Raw genomic sequence first — 7,956 nt, 5'->3', positions numbered from 1 at the left:
AATAGCTCAGTTACTCATTTGTTCATTGAACTAAAACGACATATTTACTACCAACTCATTTGTTACTCTACTCTTAGGGAATAGCTAGTATATGCTAGGCATGTGTACTATGCACTAGAGATACATCAGGGAAAAAAGCAAAAGCCATTTTTGAGCTTATTTTTGGGGAGTGGGAGGGACAAACAATAGTCATACTTTAAAATATGCCGCACCCGCACGGCAGGGATACGAGTCTGCGCGGGGGGATGTCGAGGTTGAAGAGTCAGCACATGTAGATGGTTGCAGCAAAATGTTCTCTCTTTTATCCTTTCCAGCCTCCCTTTTATACCCTTAATCTCAGGATGTTGGCCTAGGGGCAGGAGGAAATCTCCCTCACTAGGCCACTGCGATCAGGGTGGATATTAATCAGTTAAGCCACTCACACAAGTGGCAAGATGTCTTCTTCCTATTATGATCTTGTGCTTAAACTCTGGGGGTGGTTGGGGAGGCTCATCCCGGCTGGGACCCAACAAAAATTAAAAAAATTACATAATGTGTTGGGATTTGTCAAGTACTGTTAATAAGAGAAGAGCATTGTTGACGAGGGGTAGCAGGTGACTGTATTTTATAGTGTAATCATGGCACCTCTAATTGAGAAGGAAGAATTTATTATTTTTTTTAAAGACTTATGCATACAAGGACTGGGGTATAAGTCATCGGGGATGAGAAGATTCACCAAAGACAGAGTAGGGAGCAGAACAGATAGATATCCTCAAATACGCTGCTGAGGGGAGCAGCAGGCAGGTCAGAAGAGGTCTGCTGTGCTAGGTGTGATTAGTTCCCTGGTGAGGGATTAAACCCAGCCTATAGAGGTGAGAGTGCTAAAACTTAATTCCTAAGCTACCAGAGAGTTCCTTAACATTTATTTTAATACAACATAATCTGTGGGCAAAATCTGAGTAGAGAACAATGGGACTGTCACATCTTTAATTGAATTCTTTCATTTCACTAACAAATTCTAAAATTTTAATTGTTTTGGGTCAGTGATAGCTTCTTAGGGTCTACCCCTTTACATGTAGAGTATTTATGCAGATGGTTTTTAAACTAAATTATTGTCTCTAATTTTTTTAAAAAAATTTATTTATTTATTCATACAGAACTAGGGTACAGGCCAGAGATGTAGAGGGTGAGAGGATTCACCAGAGACAGAGTGGGGTACTGAACAGGCAGATCGACAAGTACACTGCTGAGGGGAGCAGCGGACGGGTCAGGAGAGGTTTGCCTCACCATGTGGATCTCCTCGGGGCAGGCGAGGATTGAACTCATACAGAAGTGGCTTAAGCTTCTTTGTGCTGTGCTTTAACCCACTGTGCCACCAGGGAGGGCCCTCCATTCATTAATTTTGAATGCAATTCTATTTTGTAAATATAAGTCATCTGTCATTTGCAAATTTGGTAAATGTACTTCACTGAAAATATTAAATAAGAACAAAATAACTCCCCCTTCCCTTTTCTTAAGAAGATACTTTATTTCTATAACAGAAAATGGGTAGAAGGGGGTAAGTGGGTGACAGACTGAGGTGACAATGCTCCAATGGAATCATCTACTGCAAAATAATTAAAAGACTTCCAGGGCCCTCCCTCCCTGGAAGCATAGTGGGTTAAAGCACAGCACTAAGAAGCTAAAACCACTTAGGTATAAGTTCGATTCCCCACCCCAGAGGTGACCCACATGGGGTGGCAGACTTCTTCTGACCCACCTGCTGCTCCCCTCAACAGTGTACTTCATCAGTGGGCCTGTTCTGCTCCCCACTCTGTCTCTGGTGAATCCTCTTACCACTCCCACCTCTGGCCTGTACCCCAGTTCTGTATGCATAAATAAATAAATCTTTTTTTAAAAAAAGATTTCCAATTTGAATTATTTTCATTCTCATTTCTCAAGTCTTCATTGTCAATGTTAAGGAAGAAATCAAAACTACTTGGAAACTTTGGAAATATTTAAAAAGATTTGAAATAGCTGTTGATTTCCATTTGTTATTTGGATATTTTATTTGTGATACTGTCAAGAGTAATTCACGTTGGAAGACTTACTCATTCTGGGGTTGAATTTAAAAACCTGTATTTTTTATTTGCAAATGACTGTTGTTAATTATCACTTATGTGACTATTTGCATGAATCCACATAAATTATATGTGCTTCCTGTAATATCTTTATATTTATGATATAAAGCAAAATGATGTTTCCTTGCATTTAACATTTTTTTATCTTTTATTTTTCTGTGTATTTTTCCTTTCCTGTTTTCATTCCCACTTTAGTTCTTTATGCATAATCATTTTAAAAACTGCTGATCCACACCAACTATTGTGTTCTCTTCTAAGAATAATCTTTGTTATACTCACAGCATAGTACAGGAAGGACAGCCAGCTATGCTGAGCTTTTTCAAGTGAACATGTAGATAAGTAGTCACTTTTGCTGAATACAAAAGAGGCCGTGTTTGTGCTAAAACAGTCCCTTGCTTGCTGCCATCTAATCCTTTCTTTTTTAAATGTAAACTTTATTTTTATCAAAGTGACACATGAACATAAGAAAATGTAAATAGTTCTGAAAGATCTATCATGAAGTAAACAAAACCTAAATAATACTTTTCTGTCTCACCCTTTCCTTATCCCCAAGTACGATGCCCCAGAAACAACTCCTTTCTCTGATTCTCCTGGTCTTTAACTTCATGCTGCTGAATACTATGTTCATCTGGTACATTTTTACCTATCAGTTCAGACATTATCTATTCTGAACTTCCTACTTCAGAATATAAGAATTTATATCCCACCATATACACACTCCTCTTCCACAGTATACTTCCAGGATTACTATATTTCTAATCATTTTTTTTAATCATTCAGTTAGTTTATTAAAAAAACCTTCCCCACCCCCGACACCCCACCATATATTTTCTATTAACTTTATGCCCTATCTTGCCAACAGTACTATAAAACTCTGCTCAATATATGCAGGGATTTTTGATCTATAAATTCCATGTTTTTTTCTTGAGCACTCTCATATTCTATTTCATTGGAACCCAAGGACTGCTGTGTGATTATCTAGTTATTGGCCTAAGCCTTCTTTCAACAACATCCAATTTATTTCTCTCCTATATGTTGGATCTCTGGTTTCCTGGATCCCATGTCTTCTTCACTTTCTCTCAGTGGGAAACACATCTTCCAGAAGATTTCAAAGAAAAATGAACTGGAGACAAACTTTTTGAAGTTTAATGTACTTAGAAGTACATTATTGATAGTTTGTAAAGAAAACCTTTTTCTCAGGATTCAGGAAGCTTTGTATTACATCAGCTTACAAGACAGGTAAGCATTGACAGGCAAAAAAGACAATTAGACCTTCAAGTTTTCTTATATGTAAAGTTGATCATTTTCACTTTTACTTTTCAGTAATATTCTTCATATTTTATTCATATCTTTTTTTTTTAAAAGATTTATTTATTTGCTGATCCACACCAACTGGGGTACAGGCCAGAGACTCAGGGGTGGCGAAAGACTTCACCAGAGACAGAGTGGGGAGCAGAACAGGCAGATGGACGAAGTACACTGCTGAGGGGAGCAGCGGGAGGTCTGCCACGCCATGTGGTCACCTCCAGGGCAGGCGGGAATTGAACTCATGCGGAAGCGGTTTCAGCTTCTTAGTGCAGTGCTTTAACCCGCTGCGCCACCAGGGAGGGCCTTATTCATATCTTTTATCCACTTTTTTATTTGATTGTGATCTTTGACTGTTTTATTTGAATCTTTAGATATTAAAAGACCTCAGCCTTTTTTTTAAACTTAGGAACTGCTGTTTTTTTTTTTTCCCGTAGTGACTCAAGAAGGGCAATTTTATAGCATTTTTTAAAATAAAAAAATATAGCCTACCTAAGAATTTAATTTTGATATTTATTCAATTGATATGTTCAAACATGTGGAAAATGACTTGAAAAATATATTCATTGTAGAATTTTTGTAAATAGCAAGATTGGTGGCAACTTCAAAGTCCACCAGTAAGATCTCTCATAAATATACCATGACTCACTTATTCAGTAGAATATTAGGCAGCCTTATATAAAGAATTAGGTAGTCTATATGTATTAATAAGAAAATATCTAAACTATTTTAAGTTAAATAAAGAAGTGGCTGAATGTCGTACAGTTACTACTTTAGAATGAAAGGAAAAATCTATGTAATCATAACATGCATTAGAATATCTCTGGAAGGATATGTGATAAACTGGTAAGCTGGTTCCCTTTAGAACATGGCATATAGTAGTTGGGGGAACAGGAGTATAAACCATATACTTTTCATTTTTGATACATAATTTACATGCTATAAAATTCATCAGTGTTAAGTATTTAATTCAATGATTTTTTTTAGTATACTTAATAGAGTTGTACAACTATTACCACAATCTAGTTTTTAAATATTTCTATTTTCTAAATAACTTAACTGCCTATGTTCAGAAGAGTGGATTAGAAAAATGTGATGCATGTGTATATATAGATACACAACAGAATACTACTCAGCGCTTAAAAAGGTGAGCTTTTGCCAATTGTCATAGCGTGGCTGGAACTGGAGGGGGTAATACTAAGCAAAATAAGTCAGAAGGAGAAAGACAAATATTAGGTAAAATATAGAGAAAATAAACAAAGGGTCAAACCAAACCAAACCAAACAATAAACCCAGACATCCTATGTGGAACTGAAGATACAATGTGGGGATAGGTAAGGGAAGGGAGAAACAATGAAAGGAGAAGCAGAATGAACTATGGCAGAGGGCTAAGGAAGTCATGATGGAGGGGATGGTATGGTGATGTACATCTGAACAGGTGTGATCCTATACCTTTGAATCGCATATAGTGTTGTAAACCAGTGTTACTTCAATTAAAAAAAAATATTTCTAGTCGCCTGAAAAGAAATGTGTGTCCACTTAGCAGCTATCCCCCATTTTTATTCTTAGTCTAATTACACAGAACGCTCATCAACATTCTGTCTATTTGCTTTGTAGACATTTTATAAATGCCTTTTGTGGTTTATACATTTGTTTTTTCTATTTTGAGTTTACATCACTTATTCAAAAATACATACCCAAATTAAGTATCGAATTGATCTCATCCTATTATAATCTCCCTTTCTCATAAGATAGTACGACCTGAAAAGTTGCATGATGTCGTTAGGCTTATAAATAGATGATAAGTGGGGCTAGTAATAAAATCAGAGCTTTTTGAATGAGATCCTATTTCTTATTTTTATTGCATCAATATTAGACCTCATTTTGGCATAGCATATATGAAATTCAGATTTAATCATTGTTCACATAAGTGTAAATCTCTGCAAAAGGTCAAAACATTTACTATTTGGAAGGGAAATAACAAATCATTATACTGAAAAAAGATATGGGTATGAAAATAAAACTGTACAGGCACTTCATTTTTTATTACCTTATTTTGTTAGGAATCCATAAACACTAATATAATCTTGTCATATATTACAAAGATTCACCATCTGCTAATGTTGAGATTAATAATCTACCCCGTGGTTAACTCATAAAACCATTCAAATTTAGGTTTGGAAGAGGTTTTAGAAATTTATCTATGACATTTTCCCAGATTTATTCCACTAGATGCCAGCCAATCTAATTACTGTAGTGACATGTTTAACCTTTGTGGAAATCCCTATATAGATTTATTTATATGAATATTGTTGGGTGTTAAAATGTAAGAGCCAAATTTGTGACGAATTTCTTCTTAATTGAGTGATAACAGCTAATAAAAATAATAAGGATCATGATAACAACCTTTATTAAGTAGTTACTCTAGCCAATCACTGAGCTTGGGTCATGCTTTACATACATTAAGACTTCATCTCTCACAGCCAGCTGGGATGAAGCCTATATTTTAATGCCATTTCATTTTCAGTAAAGGGAATTCCATTATTTTCAGTAAAAGAAACCTTTTCTGGACAGGTTAATGAATAAGCCTAATGTTACACATATGAAAGTTTAATGAAGGTTAATGAACAAGCCTAATGTTACACATATGAAAGTTTAATCCAAACTTTAACCCAACCTTTAATCAAATTGCTTTTGTGTGATACATTATCTATGCTATATTTTGTCCTTGTGATATTCACTTATTTCACTTCATTTATTTCATCTAATATCTTATGTGTATTGACTTGTAAATAACTTTAAATCTTTTGTGGAACACAATGGTTCAAATACACCAGTATTGTATGCAGTTATATACTTTATTAGGAAAAAAAGTAAAGAAAAATGTATTTTTGTGAATACTGTAATTTTTCTTGCCACCTAAAGACAGGCTTTCCCTTATGGAACAGTTTGTCTTAGCCAAGATAAAGCAAGAACCAATCAATCAATACTGATTGAGTCAATGTGGGGAAAACAAAGTCTTACTAGAGTTCCTACCCTGTGGGAGCTTACATATTTAATTGTGAATGAAGATACATGTACAAAATCACCTATATGTGAAAAGTGATTATTAATGGCTGATAATGGACCATTAATGTACCATAAACCAATAGTTAGGGCCAAGGGGAAGCAGCTTAGTAAAAGGATTTTTTTTTAAGTATTGCTAATCCCTGAAGCAAATCAAGAATTTTTAACATGAGTGCTTTCAAATGGGTTCTATTATCTAGACATATCGCTCCTTAAGGCTTTGCCCATCTTAAAAATAATGCAATTTTATGATTAAACAGAAACTTTAGTGAGATTCCACTAAGGGAAGAGTTAAGAGATACACAAGGTCAGAATCGGCAGTAACTGGAGAGATGGAGGATATACTTTTTCATTATGCAGGATAAGAAGTGTGTTTGTATTTGGTTGGGGATTAAGACTGGAGGAGAGGAGAGGATGCTGACAAAGTAATCACTGAGCAAATTTTCCCAAACTATTGCCTTTTCAGACCTTTTGAAATTGCCATTAAAAATCTAAACAAATAACGTTTAATATGCTATTAGAATTAAAATTAAAAGTAAGACTTGTAGGGCCCTCCCTGTTGGCGCAGGGGGTTAAAGCACAGCACTGAGAAGCTAAAGGCACTTCCACATGAGTTCGATCCCCGCCTGCCCCGGAGGTGACCACATGGCGCGGCAGACCTCTCCTGGCCCGCCCGCTGCTCCCCTCAGCAGTGTACTTCGTAGATCTGCCTGTTCTGCTCCCCACTCTGTCTTTGGTGAAGCCTCTCACCCTCCGCATCTCTGGCCTATACCCCAGTTCTGTACGAATAAATAAATAAATCTTTAAAAAAAAAAAAAAAGTAAGACTTGTAGAAAAAGGAGTCAACTTGTATAGTCAATTTTAATGGTTGTTTCTCTAACCAATGGTGCCGCCTCTTATCCCCATTTCCCTTTCATGTTCCCAAGTATTAGATTCAAACTATTGGTAGCATTTTGAGATCCAATTCTTAAACACATTAACTGCTCCCCCACCCCCACGCCCACCCCTGCCCTGCTCACCCCCCAGCCTCCTCCAATATTGTGACCATTTCCTTTAGGTGCCTGGAATTATCCACTGAGGTGAGAATATCTTTCTACACTTGGTCTGGAACTAGAAGCGTCTGGAAACAAAAGCCTCATTCAATCTGATGAGATCCACTCGCTTGGCACAGTATTTTTCCTAAATCATCTTGGTTAGTGGGGTATAAAGTTTGTTTAAAGGATGGTAACATTGCAAATAAAAGATGACACAGGAGAAAAGCTATCAAATAGTTTATTGGTCTTCACAGGTCCAGGGTAGTCGAGCTGGAACTTTCAGAGGGGCGTACTCTGGGTCAGTGTCCGGCAATCGGGGACCACAGCTGAGGAGGCGAGCGGGGAGGTGTCCCTCCCACCCACCCCACGGGGAGGATAAGAGGGACGTCTTAGAGGCGCGCACAAAAGGAGCCCGGACGCCAGGTTCCGTCGCGGAGGATCTTGGCCCCCCG

The sequence above is a fragment of the Condylura cristata genome, unplaced genomic scaffold, assembly GCF_000260355.1.
Source record: "Condylura cristata isolate star-nosed mole 26May11 unplaced genomic scaffold, ConCri1.0 scaffold00026, whole genome shotgun sequence".
NCBI classification, from domain to species: Eukaryota; Metazoa; Chordata; class Mammalia; order Eulipotyphla; family Talpidae; genus Condylura; species Condylura cristata.
The sequence above is the reverse complement of the archived record's forward strand: the minus strand, read 5'-3'. Positions refer to the sequence as shown.